The sequence below is a fragment of the Uranotaenia lowii genome, chromosome 2 (genome assembly GCF_029784155.1).
Source record: "Uranotaenia lowii strain MFRU-FL chromosome 2, ASM2978415v1, whole genome shotgun sequence".
Taxonomy (NCBI): domain Eukaryota; kingdom Metazoa; phylum Arthropoda; class Insecta; order Diptera; family Culicidae; genus Uranotaenia; species Uranotaenia lowii.
In genome coordinates this window covers 77,465,542-77,493,252 of record NC_073692.1, presented here as the reverse complement: position 1 = coordinate 77,493,252, position 27,711 = coordinate 77,465,542, and the positions used below count along the sequence as shown (strand labels likewise).

Genomic DNA, 27,711 nt, shown 5'->3' with positions numbered 1-27,711 from the left:
CAATCTGATGTCCAACTATGAAAATATCTCAAAAACAGTGCACAGTGCTCCCCTTCCCCATAACTTGACTCCTGGAATGAATGATCGGTCCCTCAAAACTCCTTTGTACAATATTTTTTCTATCAATCCAATGTATGATAACGTTGATTGCACTAGGAGAATAATGCGAGTTGTTAAAAAGCTTGTTTTGTTAGTGCCGGTCCGGCATAAAATCTTATACCGATAATTCCACCTCCTAAGAAGTTTATTATTGGAGTAATGTCTGATATGTAGGTATACTCTCAATGAAACATTCCAAACGTAGGTACATATAAATATCATTCGAATTGTTATAGTTCAGGATAAGGATACTTCGATGTATTTTTTTTTGAATATTTTGTAATTCTTCTGTTGTTAGCCAGCATATTTCCAATATTTGTTAAATTTTATCTGTTTTTTTTTGCTTTAGCTGGCTGTTTTCGTATGTGTTTGATTGCTTTTTTGTAACTAACTAGTTATTTTTATGTAATTTTGCATTGCTTTAAAAATTTACAGTTGAAATATCCTTCATTTGTATTTGTTCATTTTCTGCATTTTATCTAGCTCTTATGTTTTTTCTTTCATTGTTTTTTTTTCGTTGTTTTGTTTATTTTATTGTCATAATAATTCTTTAACGTCTCGTTAATTTTTTCTGTTATTCTTCAGTTATTCTACTGTTATTGTTCTTTGTCCATTATTCAGTTATTTCTCGTCTTATATCTTTCATATCGAAGCATTCATTTTTAATCAACTTGCTATTTTCATGGTTGTTGTTTGGATGCTATTTTTGGTTAATATTTTAATAAAATATTTTCTGCCATGTTTAAGTAATGAGTATTTTATCTCGTGTAAATAACTGTATTATGATTTTAATTTAATGACTAATGGCATTTCGGTGAAGTATACATTCTAACAGGAAGAATTTAAAATGAAAGTAATGAAGATTATAGACGGATAGATTAGATTAGCAAGCATGAAAGGTGTTGAAAATGAGCCAAGAGCGTGATTTGAGAAAACTTCTTGCCGCACAAGACCATTTGTCCCGCACTGTATTATGTTCGTTGTGCGTTATACGTGTATTGCAATTTTTTATTTCAATATTTCATTATTTTTCATATATTGATTTTACTGCTTTGTTATTTCTTGATTTTTGACAATTTTTCTTTGTTTCAGAACGCGAAAAATAGTGTGCACACGTATGTCACAAATCGTAACGTTGTCACGCACCTTGCTACTAAAAATACGTAACGCTAGAACATAGCCCCTCCCCCTTTTCATACTTTTGAGATCTGAATTTTGCATAAATTCTGTAATTGTTATATGATTTAAATCACGGTGATATTTATTATTTTAATTTTAAGTGGCATGCTGGCCGTAATCACGCCTTGTGTAATGTTTATAAAATGTGCTTTGAGCACATAATAAGTTCACAGAATATTAAACAGAATTTAAAAAGAGAGTAAAGGAAGACTGGTGGACAAAAAAATTTAAAAGCCTAAAGAGTATATATGGTTCAATGGATCATTCGTCTTCTTTTGGAATATATAGGAGAAAATCCAAAATTTATGGAGAAATCCCCTTTTACAAGACCAATCCCGCGGAAATGGATCCTAAAACAAAAGTCACTCATGATTTTAACAAATAGCAAACGTTAATTTGATCCTTGAATTTACGGGATTGTCTACAGAACGACGCAGAATCATTTTAAAAACACCCTTTAAGCAGAAAAGTGTCACCTGGAGGAAACGGAAATTGATGTTAACTGACGGAATTGGAGATAAATTAATAATACTTATTATAAAAATAACATATTTTTCTATCTTCAGCAGCATTGAGTAGAACGTTTTGGCCGATATCACATACCGAAAAGACTCGAAATTATCAAAGGGTCAATAAACATTTAAAGATTCTACAAAGTAAAGCGGAAAAGAACAGGAAGTCTGCAAAAACCAATCAAAACCTAAACCGCATTCCGTTTGACGATGTCACACTTGATTAGTCAGCTCATCTTTAGTTTGGAACATAAATCTCACTCCATACATTGCAAACCGAAAGAAACCGTTAAATTTTGAAACAAACTCTGATCACGAAAATCATCCCCCCTTTCGTTTATTATAATTTGCTGCCCTCCACTCGCTCACTGCCATGTTGTGCATGTGTTCGATTCATTCAGCAGCCCATTACACTCAATGTGGTTTTCCGCACTGCACAAAATTAATGAACTGTTTTGCTACTCGATTCCGACCGTTTTCTTCTGATTTTACCATCCTACACAAACTTTGAAGGAAGGTATCCCGATTCGGCTAAATTTGTGACGAACACGACCAGCGGACTGTGAAATGTAATATGGACCTAGAGCTTGGCTAGAGCAAATAAGACGTCTGTGCTCCAGTTCTCCGGTGCGTTATTTCCACTTTTGCCGAGCGGCTCGACTCATTCATGAATGGATGGAAGCGTTTCAAGCATCTATCAAGCCATAATGGAACAATTTGTACCTACTGTTTGAGAAGAATTTTTCTTATTTCATACATTGTTGATTTATGTATGTATGTAAGAAGACGCGAATCTCTGTGTAATTACTTAATATAATTGAGTGGGAAGAAAAAAAAACTGCATCTAATAATAGTGTTATTACAATATGAACAGTTTCCCAGTAAATACTATTTTCTTAAAGGTTAAAATTTTTCATACAGATGGTTCTAAGAACAAAAATAGTAAATTATAATATTTATGATGCAAAATAATTCTATTATTTCAATTCCATTTTAGTATTAATGGGGAAAGTTGAAAGTTTTATAGGTTCTTAAAATTTTAATTTTCTTACTTTTTTTGGTCGAGTAAACGGATGGTTCTGGAGTTTCTTAAATAACGAAACTCACTTTTATTAAGATCACTTGATATTTACTTGGTTTAATTAAAAATTATCGTCTGATAGCTGATCCCGTACGAACTTCGTTTCGCAAGCAATTATAAAAATGTGATATAATAAGATGCTGTTTTTCAAACAAAGTAAAATATTCTCTACACTGAATAAAAAATACCATTTCAGTAACAGTATTCTTATTGAAAAGTTGGAAACCCCATTAACAACGTTTCTGTTTCTTTCCAAAACCCGTTCTTTAATTCGTTTACACGTTTACCCGCCTAATATCCATAAATGTCGCGAAAACTGTTACTGGTTCATGGGAATGACACTTTTCCATTGCATAATTATCCGAAATTGAATACTCAAAATTCTCAATAAATATCTTCTCATAAACTCATCGATCATATGCATGAACAAGATCGATTCGTTCCACCTCAAAAAAAAAACCCCCGTGCACGCATTTTTACATCCATATAATCGCCCGTATCTTAAAACTCCAAGTTAATATGGACGACTCCTTTTGCAGACCCTTTATACCAAATTTGATTCATGAAATCGATGATCCGTCCCTGAAAACTTCCGTTTGCAAATTATCGTCATTATCCTTAAAACAGTAAACGGCGAATAGGTAATATGGACGACCCTTTTGGCTGACTCCTGACTCCGTATTAAATATTAACAAGTTGATATGGACAACCCCTTTTTGCCGACCCCTGTCCCAGAATTGAATACCTGAAATCAATTGGCCATCTCTCAAAACCCTCATGTGCAAATGTTCATCACAATACGAAGAAAAATAAAGTCAATATCGCGAAAACAATATTTGTCTTGTATGGACGACCCCCTTCAGAAGGGGTCATCCGAAAATCCGAAAACATTTTTCATCATTCCTGGTGCTAATGTGCATCCATGCCTAATTTATCTCTCTAACTTTTAAGGCGGCTGAGTCTATACAGAAAAAAAAACAAACCCACAGAAATTGCTTTTTATATATGGGTCGGGTCATTCCATGTCAAGTATGCACAATGGAAAAAATGTTATCAAAAATTCGCCAAACTTGTTCAAAAGACTTTCTGAGGTTAACAAGAAAAAACCTCAATTTAAGAGAATGATCCACCCACCTCTCGTTCCAGGACCCTCCCTTCTTTTTTTCAAGATTTTGAAAAATTCATCATTTTTAACTACAATATCTCCGGACTGAAAAATCACACCAAAATGACAAAATATGCATTGTGTAGATTTTATTAAAATCTATTGATTTATGATATTTGTTTTTTAAATAAGTGACGTTTTAAACGTCAAAACACAGCTCTGAAAATCAAAAGTTTGGAAGGAAACATTCCATTTGTTACGATGAAATGAAATGGTGTTCCGTGACAGATGGTATTTGGTCAATGAATATGAATCAACTACAACAGTTGTTGTAGTTGATTCATTCCTTGCTTGTCACTTTCCTTGCTGTGTCAAATGCATAAAACGTATTTTTTCAAGCATGATGGTATTTGGTCAATGAATATGAATCAACTACAACAGTTGTTGTAGTTGATTCATTCCTTGCTTGTCACTTTCCTTGCTGTGTCAAATGCATAAAACGTATTTTTTCGAGCATACTAACATCAACGTGAGTTCACAAGGTTTTATCAATTTTTTCAAGTCTCCACAACCATTGCGATATACAATTAACAAATGCTATACATCAATAGTCAGTGTTGTTAGATCAGTACCGCCATAATTTATGTAAGTTTAGTAAACAACATACATGCAGATTCTCGACATTTACACACTTTTTGTAAATTAGTATAACAGTTAAATGGTCCAGAAAATTGTAAATGGAAGTATCAAAAATTTTAGGGCCAATGAATATATTTGATGGACAGTAAAACTTAAATCAGCACCAACATGTGAAAAGGGTATAAAAGACTAAGTAAACAAAACCCGTTTTCAGTGGATTCAAATAGCCCAATAGAAGCTCTACTTAACACAAAAACCGTTTTTGTTTTTCAGTTTTCGTAAGATTTAAATAAAATAAAATGACATAAAATGACATTATCCTCACACAGATTCACAACTCCTATCTCTACCTCCCCGTGGTACCGGCTGGGATGCGAGTAACCTAAGCGGAGATCGGGTATCCAACCCCGGTGGATGCTTTGGTCGCATGCAGACTGAGAAGGTGGCCGCACGCGTCTGTTCCCCAGGTCAGGGGCGGCGTGCAACAACAACCGAGCGTCTGTTCTCCAGGTCAGGGGCGGCTCAAACAGCGTCTGTCTTGCAGCAAGCGGCTGAATTTATGAAATGCGGCTCCCGCCAGCTAAGTCCAAGATGGCAGCCCCATCGCGGGATAGGGACTTTAGGCTAACAACCTACTGCTCCTGAAATCTTTTATTGTTACAGAAACTGAGAGAAGAAATAACCGAATTGGAACTTTAGCAACGACTTTTAGCATGAAAACACGGACTAGAATTGGAACTTGGAATGTTTTGACCCTTGCCGAGCCAGGAAAGCTGGCTCAACTTGCTAAAGAAGCTAGTCGCCTCAAGCTAGAGACATTGGGATTGAGCGAAGTCCGTTGGCCTAACACTGGAGAGCACAAGACACAGTCCGGGCAAGTCCTGCTTTACTCTGGCATACGAGGAGAACATGCTACTCGGGCACGAAGAGTTGGTTTCCTGTTAAGCCCGCAGGCCCATGCGGCCCTCATTAGATGGGAACCGATAAACGAAAGAATAATCGTAGCCAGATTTAGAACACGGATAAGAAACCTTACAATGGTCCAGTGATATGCGCCAACCGACGTTGCCGATTTGCAGGAGAAAGAGCATTTTTACAGTCAACTGAACAGTGACAGATTGGCTCCGATAATCAGGAACTTGAGCGTATCATGGGGTGCCATGGTCTAGGACAGATGAGCGAAAACGGAGAGCTGCGTGTAGAGTTTTGTGGCAACAACAACATGTTGATCGGTGGCTCGCTCTTCCCCCATCGACCAGCACATAAGGTCACTTGGATATCCCGAGATGGCCAAACAGAAAATCAAATTGACCACATCTGCATCAGCCGAAAATGGAAAAGGAGCCTTCTTGATGTCCGCAACAAACGAAGCGCAGACATTGCATCTGACCATCACCTCGTTTTTGGCGAGATAAGATTGATAGTTGAGCGTGTCCAACGGCGCGAGGAGAACGTCGGGTGCCGATACGACGTCCGCCGGTTGGAGAATCCAGAGGTGAAAAGGGCATACGTTGAACAGTTAGATACCCGAGCCTCGGAATTGCCGACAGATGGAACAGTCAAAGAACAGTGGTGTGGCATCAAGAATGCCTTTATCACGACGAGCCATGGTACTCTCGGTAAAGTTTGTGGAAGAAGAAGTGAATGGATGTCGGATGAAACTTGGAGGATGGTCGATGATCGGGGAAAAGTCGGAATTGAGCAGGCATGTACCAGGTCAGCCAAAGCAGCTACCCGCTTACGATATGCGGGGCTGGAGTTAAACGAGCTTGTAGACAAGAGAGCCTGGACAAACTCCCTAGCCGAAGAGGGAGAAAAAGCCGCCGTAAATGGAGATATCCGATTACTTTATGACATTTCTCGCCGCCTCAGTAGTGGTGCAAGGATTAATGCAAGAATGCCGCTAAAAGACCGAGTAGGTCAGTTATTGACCGATTGAACAGATCAGCTCAAACGATGGGCTGAGCACTTCGAACAACTCTTCCGAGCTACGAATAGCGATGGCCAACAGAACCCGCAGCTCGAAGTACCAACAGTAAGTCGCATAAATCCAACTAACCACCTGGGATCGATTGCATCCCTGCTGCATGAAATGCTGAAAGCCGACGCTGCCCTGTCAGCACAAATGTTGCACCGTCTTTTGGCTGACATCTGGGATACTGCAAATTTCCCGGCCGACTGGATGTAGGGTATCCTTGTAAAGGTCCCGAAGAAAGGAGACCTGACAGAGTGTGATAACCGGCGAGGCATAACGTTGATCTGTACAACCCTCAAAGTACTCTGCAAATAGGATCCAGGAAAAATTCGACGCTATACTCCGACGGCAATAAGCTGGAATCCGATCCGGACGATCGTGCGTGGTTCACATCACAACGCTATGAATCATACTGGAACAAATCAACGAATTCCTGGACTCTCTTCTGCTGGTGTTCGTTGATTTCGAAAAAGCATTCGATCGACTTAACCATGAAAACATCTGGGCGGCTTTAAAGCGACGAGGAGTCCCAGAGAAACTAGTCCATCTCATCGAAGCACAATACGAGACATTTTCGTGCAAGGTCTTGCACGATGGTGTCTCGTCCGTACCAATCCCGGTAACTGCTGGATTGAGACAGGGATGTATCTTATCACCTCTACTTTTTCTAATCGTCATGGATGAGATTCTAACTGAGCAACTGAACGACCTTGACCTGGCTGACGATATTGTTGACTCGCCCAAACACAACCGGATATGCAGAGCAAACTCGATGACCTCACCAAAAGCTCCAAGGCAGCAGGTCTCAAAGTCAATGTCGGAAAGACCAAGTCGATGGAGGTCCACACAGGAAATCCCTCCAGTTTCATGGTAGCTGGGCTACAGGTTGAGGAAGTAGAGTACTTCCAGTATCTTGGTAGCCGGATAACGAATGATAGTGGTACCAGGAAAGACATCGAAACCCGGATCAGAAAGGCCCGATTTGCGTTTGCGAGTCTCAGAAACATCTGGCGGCCACGCCAGATCTATCTAAGAACGAAAATCTGAATTTTCAACTCAAACGTCAAATCCGTATTGCTGTACGAGTGCGAAACTTGGTGCACATAGGTAACGACGCGAAAACTGCAAGTATTTGTAAACCGCTGCCTGCGAAATATAATCCGCGCTTGGTGGCCTGGCAACTGGATCTCAAATGAGGAACTACATCGCCGGTGTCGTCTAAGAGCGCTAGAAATCGAGATTCGGGAACGTAAGTGGAGATGGATTGGGCACACGCTGCGAAGATGAGAACGATATTTGCAGAGAGGCGCTAGAATGGAATCCAGAAAGACATCGAAGAAGAGGCAGACCCAGAAACTCATGGCTGGCTCCGGATCGTCAACAGTGGTTGTCATTTACCACGGCCCTTTATACCGGAGGATCGGCGCGGGAACATTAAGTAAGTAAGTCATGATTTTAATTTCAACGTTGTTAGTCCAATTGATGCTCAAATTTCCCTAAAACTTGATGATATTCACTTTATGAAGTCATTTGTTTTATTCTACTAAAGTTCAAATTTACCTACATATAGCTACATAGTTTGTTTGTAGCGACTTATGATGTAAACTGGTTCACCCTAGTCGGTTTGGTTGTTATGTTTGTACTACTTTAAAATGCTTTGATGGCGACCGTCAGAAAATGGTTTTAAAACTTTATAAGGCAGGAAAAAATATCAAATTCTTCTTTTGTCACCCAACCCAAGTTGAATGATTACAAAACCAAGGCCGTTTGAAGTAATAATGAGAGGTGCCATACTGTACCACAACGTTGTAAGCAACAAGAAGAATTGAATCTCTCTGCGTTCTTGTAGGTCGTTAAGGCGTCGTACACAAATTACGTAACGCGTGTAGGGGGGGGAGGGAGGTTGAGTCTGCGTTACTTGCTGTTACATAGGGGGGAGATGGGGTACTTCGTTCAGTTACGTAACAAATTAATGAAAAAAAAAACATAAAGAAAAGAATTGTAATTTTCTTTTTTTTTGCGAGCAAATCTACGCACCCCTTGTTCGAAAGCGTCAATGGTGGTTAAGTAGGTGCGTTCAGGGAAACATTGTTCATCAACAGCTTTTCCCATGGACTGGAATTTCAACATCACATTTTCTACAACTAGAAAAAGGATTAAAACAGGGTGTATGAACTATCAGATTTCGATAAGATCATGCGTTATCAAGGAGCGATCGAGCCCATTATAATTATTACCGTTGACGGGAGCCCAGATGAGAACCCCCGTTACTTAGTGTACTTTTACTTTTAATTTCAAAATTGAATAGGGGGGGGGGTATTTAGCGTTACGTAACTATAGCAGGGGGGTCCTATCAAACGTTACTTATTGTTACATAGGAGGGGGAGGGGGTCTAAATTCTAGATTTTTTGCGTTACGTAATTTGTGTACGACGCCTAATAGCTGATTTATATTATTCATGGTTGTTGCATAAATGGTGGAAAGCAAAAAGAAAAATTGATCCCTCCTAATTAATTCACGGCATCTTTCAACGGCTTAGCAAGCTGCTAAGTTCAGCTCTCCCGCGAGAGAAAATGCAAAACGCGATCACTTTTGTGGTAGTTAGGTGTATGTGTTTCAAGCTTTTCCCTACTTGGCGCGCAAATTTTCATTCTCATATTCCTCGCAGCCACCGGAGAAAAGCTCGAGAGATAAACCTGTTAGCTAGCTAGCTAACTAACTCTATCGCGGTTTACTTGAGGTAAAAGCATTTCGCGAAACCGAGCTTCCGAGTTTTCGTTCGAAGATTCCGGTCTCGTGCCATCATATCGGCTGGATCCGCGCTAGCTGACGTCCATGGTTCCAATTTCAAGTTCATTCTGCGTTTGGATCTCGCGCGCAACGGTCTCGAAAATCGGATCGCAAGTTCGAAACCATTTTCTTAAGCCGGTAATCATTTCTCGAATCTCTGTTTTGGAAGCGTCTGTCTGGTGGTGCAACAATAAGACAACATTTCAAGTTGAGCGCGTTTGCACTTGTCTTTAGATTCACTTTTCCGACTTGTGTCTGCCAGTGCTCGGCAAGTGTTCGGTTGAGGTGGAAAAAAACGTTGAATATGGAACAGAAGACTGGTGGTTGAACAGTTTTTTCTCTATATTTGTCACAATGCTTTTAAAGTAGAAGAAAAAATGAAAATAAACGTGCTTTTCTCGGAAACATACCTCAGTGTGGTTCTGTATGCAGAAAGTTCGTAGGAAAATGTCTATGTTTTGTTTTCATGCTCAAGGGATTTCTTTAGTGACATGAATCAGTGAAGCATAAGTTTCCTCGTTTAAGACATATTTCAACGATCTGTGGAGATTCTCAAGCAGTGTACAAGGGTGAAGATCACATTTAGCATAAATCGGTAGAAAGGAACAAGGCTGTGCTTGTGGTTAATACTATCAGTCCACCTTTAAAACAAGGACCAGCAAAGTGAAATTGTTGCCGGTTAAAAAAACGGGTTAGTAGCAACATGTGTCGAAAGAAAGCAAGTTCAGCCCTACAAACCCGATAGGAGTTGGGATGCGTCGATAAAAGCGACAACATTAGCTGTGCGGCAAGTGAGCACTTTTTGCCTGTTATTAATTGCAACTCGATCGTCATCTGCTCGATGGGATGCCAAGGTTGGTGCCTGAGGGAAACTCATCAATGCAGTCTGGTTTGTAACTAACTAATGAAAGCAAACCCAATTGGGTATCTGTAATTGCTTTGTCAATGTGAAAATTGCTATCACCGGAAGCCGGTGAGTAATAATTTTGAGAAAAAAAATTTTCACTTGTGTTTGAAACAGTAAGTTTCAAAATAAAATCTGGCATTTAAAAGTTCTCGAATATATAATCTTTAAAAGAAGCTTAATCACCATCGAAATTTTAAATCTCTTTGCCTGATATCAAAAAAATATTTAATGACCTACCATGGTGATAGAAAAATTTCGTTAATAACATATTTCAAAAACTTCATTGATTTTTTTATAAAAACGAGTTTTTCGAAAATGTTACTTTTTAGAAATTTAAATGTAATCAGGATTCCAAAAACTGTCCGCCCTAAATTTGATACATTTTTTCGATACCGTCAACTGGGGCAACATGCAACAATTTTCAACTTCAATGGCTTCTAAAAACCTTATGTTCACAGTTAATCCAACTCCTTATGCATTAAAAGTTTTAAGGGTGATGGGTCATGAAATTGGCGTAGTTAGAAAAATTATTGGTTTCTTTACTTATTTTTAATTTTCTAAAAACATGCGGTTTTTCCCCTCTTTAGAAAATGGGGTAACTTGCAACAAATTTTGTTTTTCATGAAAAATCTCATGAACATGTAGGAAAATTTAAAGTTTTTAATATATTTGCGATGCTTCAAAGACCGTTACACATGAAAACACCAATTGCAGTATTTTTTTGGTCTGTTAAAACTAATTTTCACATTTTTTCTAAAAATAAGGATGTTGCATACATTTAGGGGTTAAATAATACTACGAAAAATTCTGCAAGCTGAAATCATAAAAATAAATGTTTGGATGAATGAAATGTCAATGTTTACAAACGCGTGATGCAAAACATTTATATTCCAGCACATGGAAACGAGATTTACAAGGTGTTTCTTTGATTTGCATTTTGTTGCATTTTACCCCAGACACCAGACTGAATTATAAAAATATTTATTTAAAAAAATTGGGTGATTGTTTGAAAAATATTTTTACACCAACAGTGTTGGTATAGTATGAGGAATCCTGTAAAAAGTTTGTAGGTTATATTATCAAGCCAATCCGTCATACTGGGTAAAGTTTTTTTCGGCCTCGAAAAATGTTAAAATTTGTACATCTATTGCTCGATTTTTTGAATTTTATATAAGAATAAAAAACTTTAAAAAACTGGTTTAAGATGCGAAAAATTATGTCATCATCATTTTGTAATCATTAAAAATAACTTTATTACAATACATTTAATTAAAAAATGATTCAGTGTGGTGTTTTATAAATGTTGCATCTAACCCCGCTGTTGCATGATGCCCCGTTTGACGGTATATCTCGAAACTGGAATGTCTTACAAATATCAAATATGTACTGAAGAAAAATGTGCCAAATTGAACAAAATAACAATGCGTTTCTCTAAACAAATTGAAAAAAAAAACAAATAATTCAACTTTGTTAAAAAATTTTAGCAAAATGCAAATTTAAGATCTTTTTTAACACTTTGAAATATTTCCCACTTGAAAGAAATTATAATAAAATATCTGTTCCAATATGTCAATCATTAGAGTATAATATGAACTTCAAAATGCCATATTTTCAAAGCTATAGTAAACTCTCATGTTTTAAAAGAAAAAGTTTTCCAGAATGTATGTTATGGGTTCAATTGATCCCATAAGTCCAAAAAGATGTATTTTTCTTCTGAATGGATCGTGATCATTTATTATCACGAAATTACTTATATTTGTCAAATAACTAATATTCATCCAGCGATTCTTTGTTAAAAAGGTCTCAAAACACTGTATTTATATCATAACTAGAAAATTGCGCCTTAAAGTAAAAAATGACTCTAGTGACACTTCTAGAACTCACTTTGTCTGATACTTCAAACTGCGAAATGAGAACTAATATGACAAAAAATAGTCGACGGATTTATTCTTTGGATTTTGCTGGATTTTTGCCTAAGGCCAGGGACCCTGAATTAAGAATCTCATTTAACCTAAAAAATTGCACAATTGTTTTCATCTCACGAAAATGCATCTAGTTCATCTACGGGTTCATTTATCGTTCTTACTTTTGGAGCATATTAACTTGAAATTACACACTGTCAGACGGCAAAAGACGGCGAGTTACTTAATTTTCCCAAAAATATATGAAAATAAAAAGAGGGGATTAAGTATCCCCATTCTCCTCTTAAACTTTAAAACCTCAAAGACCTATATGGCTAAAGGTATCTAATAAATATTAATTTTTTATGAAATGAATTTTTTGTCCGTTCGGCACATGTGCACACTCACATGGCGGTCGAACCATCCATAATTAACTGTATCGAAAAATGTAGTGCCTTCTCTATTGGGTACTACTTCTTCAATACAGTAAATTGATGCGGGACAAAGAATTTAGCATGTGGTCAAGCTTCTATTTCAAATGCTCTTCGCTCTTTTCACCACCTTAGAATTTTCTTCTGATCTTCTATCCGTCTTTCATTTCAACTCTTTAACCCTCACCGATAAAGCCGCAAATTCATTTCATAAAAACAAATTCACGGTGATTTCTCCTCTTAAAATAATAAATATTAATATTATCATTCTTGCTCCTCTTTGAAAAAAAAAAATCATTTTATGTCCAACTTCAATAATTGGTGATTTACTCATGTACATCAATGATTTAATATTTTCACTAATTTCCGTAATTAGAAAAGGTTATGAAATTATGTATCGTAATCTGGGGTAAGATTGATCACTTTTTTAAATATATTTCGATTATTTTTTTTCTGTTAAGGGGAATGTGTCATGTTTTATAATTTTAAAACCAGTACTGGACTCCTACGAACGTAAAACAAGGATGCAGAAATTTATTAAACTACTGTTAATTGAATTCAAAAATCGTTTTCGTCTCTGTTCAGAATTTGATGCTTCGGGGTGACATTGATCAGTCTCTAATCTGACGGTTTTAACAAAGTTTCTTGATCATAAAGGATACAAAACCCCTTCATAATATTTACATATGCTAATTTATTAATTTCACCTTGATTTTTAACGTTTTATTTTAAAAATATTTATAATCGCCTGCCTACATTTAGGGGCAAAAATTAATAAAATTGGTAAATTGTTTGAGCTTCAAAATACAAATGAAATTTTACCTTCACACCATTACCACTTCCATTTTCAGTTTTTCTTTAAATTTATCCATTTGACAGGGTTCTTATTTATTTGTCCAATACGGGCTTACTCTTGGAAAATGTCCTTATTTTTTAAATATCAAAAAATTATCATTAAATTACTATAAAAATTGCACCGAAACTATTCGGTATAAATAAAAGGAAAAAAAGTTGTTCTTATACATTCAACAACACGTTTGCTTCTAAATGCTTTTTGGTATCATCAGGAGAGCTGTTTTTTGTGAGCCTTTGAAAAAATACATATTTTTAAATTTTGAAATAAGATTTTTACTAACAGAAATTAAACTCAAATACAAACCAAATTTAGCATATTTGTTACTCAATTAATAGGCTTTCAAACGTAAAAAACAGTTTTCAAAAATTTAAGCTATAGACTGAGTTATTGCTGATAATATGGAAAAGTTAATTGTTGGTCAAACTTACCCCGGTGATCAAAGTTACCCCGTTTTACGATACTATAAATTTTGATTTTTTATAAGCTAGACATATTTGGGGGTTAAACCCCTTATAACGGTCCAACAATGTCAAGCAAAGTGTTCTTCTTTTAACTCAAAATTTTAAATTCTTTATCAAATTTTGATAAACGACTAAAATGAACCAAGAGTATCAATCTCGACTCAGAACTAAGGCCAAAAATCCGAAATCTTCCCCAGGTCCACAACTCTTCCAAAATTTTTCAAAAAAAAAATCTCACTCACTGAAAGATATTGATAGACTGTACTTGAAAAACACTTTTAAAAGTTATTCAGAAATGAAGTTGGTTTGGATGTAGTTCTTAGTCCCGAGTATTGAATTGTATTCGAATAATAAGAATTCGAAAGCATACTAAGAATTCGAATAATAAGATTAGACTAATTTTGGTTGCCAGATTGCAAATGTTTTCACTTTATTTTTAAAATCAAAATAAAAAACAAATTGCTTTATCACGATTATTTATTTTGCGTCCATCTTTTATTTTTGATTTTTTTTATTCAATTGAACTGGCTGATGTGTTTTAATGAAAAAAAATTCTTCTTAATTTTGATTGAATAATTTTAAAATTTGTCCGGATAAATTCGGAAAAATAACTGGCAAGCTTATGTTTGAATCTTTTTCAATGTTCTGGGTCAAAATTAAATCTTATTCCCTGTGATTGAATTCTGGAATCTATATCCACTTTATTATTATTGATTTCCAGTTCTGTTGGGACAGAATTCTGATTCGAATCTTGGTATTGCAGTTGAAACTAAAAATAAATTAATTTTCTGTGCTCGGAACTCAGCATACCGGAATATTGAAAGACAATACAGTAGTTTTTCAATTTTATCACCCTTAAATCATCGTGATAATGGCAAAACCGTGAATTTGGCGAAACTTGAAATAAAAGTGGAAGAATTGCAAATGATTTCTAAATGGTTTCCAAAAAAACCTGATAAAATAGAAACAATAACCGTGATAAAATAGAGCGTTAATTTAGCGAATACTGAAAAAATCGCACTGTGATAAAATCGAAAAACTACTGTATTTAAAATAACAATTCAAAAATCATTTTCATGATTTGGATTTAAAATTTTCTACTCTTAACTCTTATGCAAAATTTAAAAAAGTTCCATAACGGTGATCCCGAATGGAAACATCAGAGTTTCATCATTTGGAATTTTCATTTGAATTCATTAGTTTACAAGAATTACGAATAAATAATTGAAAAATAGAATATAGAAAATCAAAGATTCCTTATTCAAAATAGATTTCTGGATAAGCATTCTGTAATAAAATAAAATTTATGGTTCATAATTATTGGGAACATTTGTCCCTCACATTTAGATTCAGAAATCGATTTCAAATTATGAACTAAGAATTTAAATTCAGGTTTAAAATGCAGAATTCAGATTCAGAATTAAAATTCAAAATTTCCCAAAAAAAAGAAACACAATCAGGCGAAAACCATTATTATAATAAAAGATCCGAATTCGTTTTCGTTCTTTGAAAATCTAAATATTAGTTTAATTTATTTTACAGGATTTTAATGATGAAATAAATTTTTAATAACAATTTTTTTTTGATAAAACAACTAGTACTTAATCTTCAGGTTCAGGAAAATTTAACAGGAAATATGCTTTATTGGTTTGTTGTTTAACATTATTTATATTGAAGACACTTCAAAAACAAATATTAAATCTAAAATCTGAATGTATCGGGTTTATAGAAGTCGAAAATATATTTGAAAAAAATAAACTGGAAACTTTATAGAACTATTTTCGAATGTTTATATTTTTAATGAATAATTTTTATTATAAAGGAATTTGACTTTACTATTCTATATTAAGGTTGCCAGATTGCCCGGTTTTATCCGGGTTTGCCCGGATATTTGCTACTAAATTTGAGAACAGTCCGGCCCGGCCCGGTTGCCCGTATTTCATTAAAAAATGACCGGATTTTGCCCGGATTTTTTCACTTTATTTGGAAAATTAAATAAAAAAAAACACTTGTTCAAAACGAACTTTTTGAGCAGGTTTTATAAAAATAATTATGAAAGGTTTTTTGGAAGCCTGTAATACGGTTCAAAATCTATCGACGAGTTTTGATGAAAACATTTTTGTTTTTCATTTCTTGTTTTTTTATTTTTGTTGAGAAATTTATGAGTTTTGACAAAATTTGCCCAGATATTGCCCGGATTAACGGTCGTCAATTTGAAATCGAATGCCCGGATTCTGCTAGGTTTTATATAAAAATTGCCCGGTTTATCCGGCCAGGATACGTGCTGAAAAAATTCTGGCAACCTTATTCTATATGTATGTATGCATGTTTCGAGAAAAAAAATCATAAGAAAAATTCGGTCACCAAAACCCCACTTATGAAGCAGTTCTTCCTACGGCCCTGCTATCTTTCTAGACATCTGAGAACGCGAGAATTTCTTCGGCTTGGTTTTCATCGAACGGTCTATGGTCAGAACGAGCCTATTCGTTCCATGTGTGCAGTATTCAATGATGTATATTAGACTGGCCCACAACGAAAAAAATCATTATATTCCACGCGGCACCCCCTAAATTTGTGCATTAGGTGAAAAAATGACTTTCTGAAAGTTTCAGGTCATTTGGAAGAAACACGAGCTGGCGCAAAGGACTTGAAATTTGTATGGAGATTTTTGGCAAAATGTATGAAAAATCGACATACTTTCACTCTTGGTGTTCTAAAATATGTTATCAGTATGCTAGAAAGCTCAGAATTTCAGGAATTGTAGTTCAAACAATGACAAACAAATTTGTAGAAGATTGTAATGCGATACGAGTTGACTGTGATAAGTTATCCGCAATTTAATGTGTAATTTTTTTCGCATTTCTTTGATATATTGTGAACGGAGTATGGGCTAATAATCGCACTAACTTGATCGCATCGTCACACAATGAGAATAACAAATAGAAAGTTTGTGACCTTTCTTTTAACTTTTGCAGATATTTGTTATAGAATAAGCTACAACTTTGCCTAGGACACAAACTTTCTATCTGTTATTCTCATTGTGTGAAAATGCGATCAAGTTAGTACTAATAATCCACCTATACACCGTTCATGATATATCGATGAAACGCGTACAAAATCACACATTCAATTGTAAATAACTCATCACAGTCAACTCGTATCGCGTCATAATCTTCGACAAACTTGTTTGTTATTATTTGAACTACAATTCCTGAAATTCTGAGCTTTCTAGCATACTGGTAACATATTTTAGAACACAAAGAGTGAAAGAATGTCGATTTTTCATACATTTAGCTAAAAATCTCTATACAAATTTCAAGTCCTTTGCGTTAGCTCGTGCTTCTTCCAAATGACCTGAAACATTCAGAAAGTCATTTTTCACTTAAATGCACCAATCTAGGGGGTGCCGCGTTGAAAAAAATGTTGTTAAAATCATCCTATACAAATTTGGGCCAGTCTAATGTATATAGTGAATTTGATTTTAATTTGTCCAGTGATACATTTGTGAACCGCTTACGAGCTACAATGCTAAGTTAATTTTTTGTTTTGTACAGCGTTTTTAAGTTAGTTTCTATTTTGTTAATCCATTAGTGCTAGTTTTGTCTCCTGATAACTGTTATATCGTTTATGTAATCTTCTTAGATGGGTTTTTTTGCCTAGTGCTTTTCCCATCACATCCATTTAGACTTTCTTTAGACTAAATAAATAAACAATAAACAATAAACCATCTACTATCTCTCATTTATTTTTTCAAAATATACAAATTGGGATTTTGGTTATTCTCCAGTATAAAAGATGTTACTTTTGCCACTCAACAAAAGCTGGCTTTTTCTGACTTTAGAAAAAATACGATACGATCTTAACCCTCGCTTTCACAATTCACAAAAACTAAAATTTGAGTTTTGAAAATGGATTTACTGACAAAAGAAAACAATATAAAAGCCTGTCTTTCATTCAAATCAAAAATTTGGATTAACAACCTTTTTGTTCGAAAACGTCCATAACTTTTAATGGAATTAATTTTGGAGCTAAGGATGGCACACGATTGGTTTGGAGTACCATGTAGATCATAAGAGTGTCACTGTTTTCTACGCTTTTGTTTTCAGATAATTCTTTTTCTAGAGAATGTATTTGTCCTGCTGTGCCGGTTTTATCATGGATTCTTCCAGGTTCTCGTTCAATATATCGATTTTATGGCTAGCAATCACATCATTGGCGTTTTCTTTTAAAACAGATCGTCTGCTTTGATTTTGAGTGAGATGTTAAACAAGAAAAAGTTACTCTGAGTGAGGTGGGAGAGCGTTTCCGGGCATCTGAAACTGTCATATTTAAACGAATATAGACCACTACTGTAACAGAAGTTTATGGTTAATATGATGATGAGATATCTAACTAGGGAGGGGATATTTTTTGTGCGGATCAACAGTAATGTGGTTTCTGATCGTAAAATCGAAATATTGAACGAGAACCTGAAAAAATCCATGATAAAACCGATACAGGAGAGCAAATTCATTCTTTAAAAAAATAATGAACCGAACCAAAAAGCATAGACAACAGTGGTATTCTTCTGATCTACATGGTTCAAACCAATCCCTAGCTCAAGAGTGAAATCCACTGAGAGTTTGTTTATGCTTAGAATAAAAAAAATGGCGTTTATATGCTGGACCTCCAATCCCCGGAATAAAACCAAAACCTTACGAAAAAGATGACAAATCGTTATCAGTAAATCCTCAAGGCCATTTAAAGGTATTTTGACTTTATGATAGTTTGCTAAGATCATTTATATTAAATAAACCATGAAGTGGATTTTTTTGTCTACCCTAAAAGTATGCAATTCAGCTAACTGATTGCTACTGAACTAAGAAAAAAAAAATGAAAAACAAAATTATGATTGTAAATTGATTTTGTTGAGTGAATTTGGTCAGTTATCCTTTGGATACAGAGTAGCACTTGCTGAAGCACGAATATCAATTCGAATGCTAGAGATGGGTCGAACTACTGAAAATCTAGTTATTATTAGAAGAGCGGCAGCTTCTTTCGAAGCAATTACATCTTCTCAGTTTCCAAACATCACCCCTTTGTGGAGATGGGGTGCTCCTAGATGGGATTACATTCCTCCAATCGTTGATTGGTCAATAGCAAAACAAGTGAAAGCAGGAGACTGCGCAGCTAAAGTTGTACCTATTTACAAGGCATTGATAACTCGAAAATATTCAAATCACACCCTCATATTTACAGATGGCTCAAAAACTTTGGATAATACCGGTTACGGGATATATTCTGAGAATTTTTCTTCCAGTAGAAAGCTGAATAATGCTTGTTCAATATTTAGTGCTGAGGTCATGGCAGTACACTCAGCAATCAAATATGCTTCCAAACATAAGAACTATGCGATCTTTTCGGATAGTGCCAGTTGTCTTAAGGCGTTAGAGTCGGCTAAATCCAGAAATTCGTGGATTCAACTATGTGAGACTGCTTTGAAAAATAAAAATATAAACCTGGTTTGGATACCAGGCCATTCTGGAATATTGGGAAATGAGGAAGCAGATACTTTGGCTAAAGCAAGTAAATCTGAACGAAGAATCTTTGATGAACTTCCTGGAAATGATGCAAAAGAAGAGATCAACAGAAAAATATGGCAGGCATGGCAGCTTGAATGGTCCTGTTTAAATCCACGTCCTAAACTTCTTAATATCAAAAATACAGTATCTAAACCCAATGATCGTAAGTGCCCATACGAACAAAAAGTTCTAACTAGATTGAGAATCGGTCACAGTTACTTAACTCACAATTTCCTTCTTACTCCTTATTCTGATCCCCCTCTTTGTGGTGCATGTAAAACTAGGTTGACAATTCACCATATTTTCCTTGAATGTTCTATGTTGCGTTGTAAAATAAAAAAATATAATCTGGGTAACTCGATAGAAGAAATCCTAGCTAATGATCAACGTAAAGAAAAACAAGTTATTAATTTTCTAAATGATGTAGATTTATTTAAACTTCTGTAAACTTAGGATAAGAAACTAGATTAGTGTATTTTTTAAGGTTTTAGTTTGAGTTTCTATTTTTTGTTATTTTTTGCACAAAGGAGGACATGAAAGACCTCTAAGGTTAAGGCGTCAATAAACTATTAAAAAAAAAATTGATTTTGAAAATACAAGCTTTCCAACGAACACACTGAAATTTTAAAAGGTTTTGAGAAACTGAAAATATTGGTATTTTAAGATTTAAAGGAAAGTGGATTTTTATTTGTGCCGGTCATAGTATACATAATTATTTTTTCAAATTATGTTTAAAAAAATTCTAAAAATTTAAACATCAAAATAAGAACTATGTTATCCTTAATTATATCTTATTAAAATAAGAGAACATTTTGTTATTGTTAGGTGATGACGAGACTGTATGTATGTTTATAAATGTTGAACAAGTGCAGTGATCGAAAAGTGCTGCCCTAAATCCGCTGTTGCATCAAACCCTATTTGACGTGGCTAACATAATACATAAAATTTTCATAAAAATCCACACGCGTGAATCTAAAACTATAATTTGCCAATTTGGAACAGAATCCAACAAGGTGTGTGACCATTGAGCATCATCGATAAGTCCCCCTCCGAGTGGGTTTCTTACTTACCGATACGCATCGCGATGAAAGCTTCGCTCGCAGCAGGTTTTGTGTCCACGCGAGCTGCGTGCCTAATAGCGGAAAATCGAAAGCAAACTGCCATAAAAAGAAAATTAATCGTCCAGCTGTTGATACAAAACATTCAACCAGCAGCGCATGATGTTGGTCCAAACATCGGAACCGGAAAATTGAACTCCGATTGATATCCCCCGCATCAAATGGTTGGGAACATTCGGAATCAACCTTACTTCCATCTGGATTGCAATTCCGTGGGCTGTCCGGCAGCTACCGTGAGTAATCGAGGATTTTTTCACCGACGGCGATCAATGTCTTGATAGTTTACACTTTCGGCTAAAAGTTTCGGTTCGCCTTTTTCTTAAACTTGATTTTTTTTCTGCATTATCTTAGCAATGGTATGACCCGTCGTTATCATTTGACTGGATCTAAATTGAAATTAATAAAAATAAGATACTTACGGAAAAATTGTGCCTGTTGGGGGCGGTGGGATTAGTTCCTCGATCGTGTGATTACAAACCAGACACGCTAACCATTAGCCTAAACGACAGCCCCAAATGGCGTGTTCTCAAATTATCGGATCGGATTATCGGACCTTGTTTGCAGTAAATTAACAAAGGATTTCGAACATGCTAAGTCACTTTAGCAAACAATTTTCAACTATCATGCTGTAATTTTGGCAGTTTAATTGATCGAGTGAAGTTAAATTTCTGTACAAATTTGAACGACCTTTTAGAATTAACCAAACAACCGAACAAAATTTCCATGTATTTGAAAGAGTTATCCCAAACTTTTGGCCGAGAGTGTAGCTGTCCGTCGTCAGTCGTTGTCCAAATTTCTGCTAAATCGTTTCCGCTGCCTATCATGTGGCGCTAATGCGTCAAATATTTTCACACATTAGACCTATAGGGGGGAATGACAGCAGTTCCAGACATAAGTGACTTACCGATCTACCAGAAAACTTCAATACCGGCATTAGTAGATCACCAACAACGAGAGCTCTCCCAGGTGTATATCATTGCCGTGCGTAGAAAGTACACGATCAAATTAAATTTTTTTTCCCTGACGCTTGCAAGGCATTTTGTCTCAATCATCGCCTGATTTTTTTCCGATTTTCAGTACGCTTGATTACGATCTGTTTCCAGATCAAGGTCGGGGGCTCATTTATAGTGAAATCAGTTCCGAGCACTTAGCGGGGGGAAAGTCTTCATCTACAATGCTACACTTGCACTTTCGGCGATATGCTGATTGTCGCTCGGCTGCCAAAATCGGGCAATAAAGATTGTTTGTTTCTGACATGAGGGAATTTCGGAGCGTTGTCGTCGCGATGAAGACTTTTCTTTCAACTCCTGCTGCTGCTGTGTGATCATGCCCATTCAAAGCAGATGGGTTGGCGTCTCGTTGAAAGTGAGAGCACTCTCTCCCGCGATAATCAGCAGAAGGTTGTTGATTTCTTCAGCTTGTTATTCCACCGGCCACCGAGACCGGGGGCGGAGAAGTTGCTGTGGTAGAAGGCAATCAAAGACTTTCGGGGTTGGAAATAAAACCGACCCCGGAGCGAAATTAATTAAAATCCAAAACGAAGAACCTTGGGAAATTTGATAGTAAACAGATTCGCTTTTATGCTCTGGAGTTCTCACAATTTGAACACAAGAGTGCAAACATCAAAATGCAAATCGTCGGCTACGTTTGGGCGAATGATTGAGCGATCCAATAGGAAAAGCAGACATTTAAAGACGTGATATGCAAATATTTGTAAGGTTAATGGACTGATTAATAGGAATGTTCATTTCAATTCAAATCACCCGCTGTCGGATTCAATTTTGCTCTGATTAAGGAAAAAGCATTTTCCAACAATTAATAAACGCTAATGGGTAAATGGGAAATAATCATGTTCGATTGTGTTTTGATAACGGCGGGTGCTTACATTTATTGGAAGATGCTTGTTTGGCAGTACATCTTTGGAAAAAAAAAGTGTATCTGTCAACCTTTGTTTTCTAAGACTTGAGGCTTTTCTTAGTTGAAGTTACATATGTTAAACAAATTGATACGTACTTTCATTTGGTCTTATATTGATTTATCTCAAAAGTTTGTTGAATTCCTCAAGAAAATTTTCAAACACTTTCCATATAATACTTTTTAGGCCAGTGGAGTTGGCGTAGTGGTTAGAGTTCAAGTCATTTACTTGAGATTGAATTCCGACGAAAATTTACACCTTTCACTATTTCTGCAGGCTATTATTGTTCGTATTTTACAAAGAAGGCTTTCTAAGCAAAAAAACGTATAAATTTAGCTTGCCAGATTGCCCGGTTTTACCCGGACTTGCCCGGATATTTGACACAAAATTTTTGAAAAGCTGGGCCAGTTGCCCAGATTTTGTTGAAAAATGCCTGGGTTTTGACCAGATCAATTCGTCGGGAAGAATGAGCCTTGTTGTTAAATTCCCGGAAAAAAACCGGATCAATTGACTTTTTTCGTTAAATCAAACGAAAAACTCAAATCAAGTTATCCTTATTTTGAATGATTGCGTCCAAAAACAAAATTTTTGAAGCGAGTTTTATCAATATAAGCATGTCCAGCTTTTTTGAAACCTGAGAAACGATTTGAAATCGGATGGTTTTGATGAAAAAAATTGTTTCAAAAGTGTGTTTCAAGTGTGTATTTTTTCTAATTTACTTGCGCGAATAATTCTGGAAAACTTAGTATAAATGTGTAAAAGTTTGGTATTGGAAAATAGCTTTGAAAGTAGGCACGAAGTGTGGATTTCAATATATTTTTTTAAAATTGTTGTGCTCCCGATCAGAAGATTATATCAGAATAATTACTCAAACATACCTCAACGAGGTATTTATGTCTAATCCAGTTATAGGTTTGTATTCAAAGTTTGAAAATCAAAATTTCTTAAATCTGGATTATATCTTATTGATACGATTGAATGGAAATGATTTAATTTTCAACGACCAAAAATTTGGTTTCAGATTATCATGAAATATTGAAATTATATCGAATTATGCGTATATATGCGTGATTTTTTATGAAACACGGACATCGAAGTTATATCAAGATGAGATATTTTGATATTCAATATTTTTCTATCAAAATGCGTTATAATTCAGTACTCGTAGGATGTTGCAATATCTCAAATAATATTCAAAAATCCGTATATCGTATAACAACGTATCTCATTCATGAATTTGATATAGTGCCGAACAACACGTTACAAAAATTACTCATCAAGATATGAATGCTTTGAGAAAAATTTCTAGTGGAATGTCAACAGGCTCATTCGAAGGACCTGTCCATCCATGGAGGGGTTTTCGAAATTAAAATTTAGCTAAAAATAGTAACAATACCAAAAATAAGCAATAAATAAGGAAATGGAGGATTTTCTTACAAATAATTATCAAATAAACTGAAAAAATAATAAATTTTACTGATGAAATGAATCAAATCTTCCAAAACAAATCACATTCAAAATTCAAATCAATAGTATTTTCTTTAAGTTACTAACAATTTTTTCCATATGATGTTTCTTATTCAAAACTAGAAATTTGCTTCAAAATAACTTCTAAGCAGTCCAGTTTTAAAATTTGAGTAAAAGATTAAAAAAAAAGGTTTAGAATAAAAAAAAGAATTCTAAACTAAATATCAGATCAGGTAAAAAAAACTATCATAATGAACTGTTTGGTAAATAATAATGATTGTTATTTATTATTTATCTTAATTCACTTGCATTTTCGTCATTTCCAACTGACGGGTTGATTAAAAAATTCCATTGTAGTGTTTTGAGTTTTTTTTAATTAATCGCGATTTGAAATGTGTTTTTTTCATTAGGAAAAAAACTAAAGACAGAAGCATTTTGATGCTTAGGTTTTAACGATTGATTTGGTAAATTTTATCGTCCTGAACTCAAATTTTTTGTCAAATTTGGACTATCACATTTAATTTTGGTGATATGGAGTTTAAAAATATGTCATTGATAACTGATTAAATATCAAACCTCCTTTTAAGAAAAATCTGATACTGATTTTATTAATTTTACTTCATTCAATTAAGGAGTAATATTGTAATAGTCACCATAATTGCATGATCTAAGAAAGTAAAATTCAACAGTTTTTTTTTTGAAAAAATGATTAGGTACATACAAGTATTTGGACATTATTTGTTAAAAAAAAACAACGATTAGATATATGCTTGAAAACATATAAAATTTAATTTGGTTTAAAACATCTTTAAAACTTCGTTAAATCAGGAAAAGGAAACAAATAGATTACTTCTATAACTTTTTCGCAGAACTAAAAAAAAACTTGAAGCCATGAAGCAAATTGATAATTGATTTGAAACTTTTATTTTAAATGTAATGTTTGTTTTAAAGTTTTTCTTTTAAAAGTGCGGAACTTTCTTTAAAACAATCTAAAACCTATTTTCAAAATTTATATCAATAAAAAAACCTAATAAAATAAAAATATATTTAGATTCAGGGCGTCCAAATTAGTAAAATTTATGTTTAAAATTTATCGCTCTTCGGAAAAATGTTAAATTTGTGGCCTTGGATAATTTATCAAAACTTTTTTTAAATGCCTTGTTGAGCATTGGAAGAACAAGGAAAAATGTTTATTGAGGTGAAATTGATTTCTGTAACAATATTTCCAATCAGCATAACATTTGTAATGACATAAACGATTTTTCGTTGGATTAAAAATATTTAATTCAAATTTGTCTGCAGATCGTGCCTTAGACTTCAAGTTTTGGTGATAACTTCAGCGGTCTTAAGATAGAAAAATTTACTGTTTTTATGTATAATAAGTCATAATTGATTGAATTGATGAATAGAAAAAAGATAATTTAAAAAAAAGCTAACTGATTTAAAAACATAATATTAGAGTTACCCTTGACAAAAAAAAATTAGTTGTCATAGACTATTTAGTATAAGAGTTATGTCGCAATATTAAAAATTACTCGCGTTTCTAAAAAAAATATTTTCGAATTGAAAAATTTAATTTTCGAAAACAAGTTAGGGGAAAACTGTACAAGAAGCACCAGTTAAGCATAATCACTATTTACAGCGATACGAATCATCTAAGAACCAAATTGAAAGTTTACGGCGAAACAGGGATCAGATTTACGTATTATGATAAAAACCCGATTTTAATGATATTTTTGGAAAAAAAAACTTATACAGCCAAAAAACAAACCGCGGGGTAGAACGCCAAAACTAGTTGACAGAACGCACCATACCGAAAGTGGTGGTAAGAAATGAAACAATGATTATAAGGAATGTAATGTTTGAAACATAAAATTTTTGATGACATGTTCATCGTATTTTTGTAAACTAACCATACCTTGGCAAAAAATCATTTACTAATGCTAAAGTTATCGAAAATTTCGCTTTTCAAAATATACTTTTTAATAGCGTTATAGGTAAAACGCCTTCAGGTAGGCTACGAAATTCAATTCCTTGACTGATATCGCGCTAAACAGGGCTTCAGATAATTTTTTCGAGTTGAATATTGAAGCACCTTTTTAACTCGAACAAGGACGAAATTTGTTATAATTATGCATTGATATCGTAATTTGGGAGTCAGCAAATAAAAAGCATGGCATCTTGTTTTAATATTTGGGTTTTCTCAAAAGTTAACAGCATTCAAAATTGGAGCCTAAAACACGTGGTCTTGGGGACATTCTGCCCCAATTTTGATATGATTGATTTTAGTTAAAATTTGTATGAAGTTAGAAAAATACAACAAAATATTTATAGTCTTCCAGCCCAGGTCAGTTTACCATAAAACCTTAAATGTTAACCATGAAAAGTAGCAGGTTTCACCCTGATTCCATTAATTCTTCTGTTTCTAACAACTGAAGTCGTTTTTGAGAACTTTTCATCTAATAAATGATGAAAAGCTTGTTGGCTACAATAGAAATGAAGAAAAACGAAATTCGAAGCCATGATAAGTGAATTTTTGAGAAAGAATGACATGGGCCATCTTACCCCGCTGGTGCGTCTAGTGCAGTTTTTCCCTATATCTACGCTCAAAAAGATTGAAATAACGTAAAGCAGCGCATTCGCTTCCAAATTTGACCGGCTGCCATTATTATCTGAGTTGATATTTTTTCATGAAATTTTCACAAAATCTGGTTCTAATATCGTGATCTCGAGATTGCCTCACAAAACTCGCTGTTTTGTTTGACAATTTTCACTTAAAATACTTGAAATTCGACCAAAAAAAATTAAAAATGTTTCATCAAAATCCATAGACAAGATCAAAAATGGTACCGGTTTGAAAATGATGTTCGTTATCGCCCAACAGGATTTCATTCTTTTTTGGACGGATGTTTGTATGGAAAATATCGTAGTCAATGTTTTTTGAGATTTTCCTTTTTAAAATCTGAAGTATACTCCAAAAAGGTTGATTATTGATAAAACTTCATTTATGATTTATTTGGAAAAAGAAATTTTTTAAAAGAGCTCAAAACCAGAAGAATAGAGTACCAGAAACGACCTGCATAAAAAATGATATACGAATTTCATACATATAAACTTGAAGCGAGTTTCGTTAGAATCTCTTCTTAAATGAATATTTTGATTTCCAATCCAAATAGGAAAGAAGTATTTATCTATTTACTGAATTTTGAAATCCTAAAAAAATTATTTTGGACAAATACTTGTCCAAAAAAATATAGAGAAAAATTTCTTTTTTTTTCACTGACATGGATGAAAACTTAATTTTATCTAAACTCTGTATGATTTAAAAACAATTTTCTGCTATGAACATTTTTTTCGTAATTTAGTTCTATATAAAATATGAATCACGAAATCAGCTACGATGCATTTGATAATAATTAGTTTCAACTACTCACTAACTTCTTAAAATACGGTGATTGCGGTGATCAATTTGCGGTGGGCGTATAAAATTTCCCCTCTAGTCAATCAAGTTCCATGGGGGAAATCTTGCTCTGGAATATTATAAATCACGGAGAAAATTGAAAAATAAGACCACGATCCCCTCACCAAAAGATTTGTAAAATTCTTTGTTTCGTATATCAAAAACATAATGTTACCAAATTATATCGACTTGGTATTGCATTTTTAAATAACGATTAAAACAACTTAAAAGTATGATTGATTGAAAAATAAGGG

At 34.5% G+C, this 27,711-nt stretch overlaps 1 protein-coding gene across 6 annotated transcripts in view; it reads left to right on the top strand.

Annotated features, from left to right (window-relative positions):
• Window positions 1–9,435: 9,435 nt before the first annotated feature.
• LOC129745207 (uncharacterized) overlaps window positions 9,436–27,711 on the top strand; it is a 65,649-nt gene continuing 47,373 nt past the window's right edge. For 2 of the 6 annotated variants that reach the window (XM_055738142.1, XM_055738139.1), the window contains exon 1: window positions 9,797–9,815. The gene's annotated coding sequence lies outside the window, so the exon portion shown is untranslated. Of the gene's footprint in view, window positions 9,588–9,796; window positions 9,816–27,711 lie in introns of those variants that run through there. The other 4 variants (XM_055738137.1, XM_055738138.1, XM_055738140.1 and 1 more) reach the window with 4 other exon arrangements.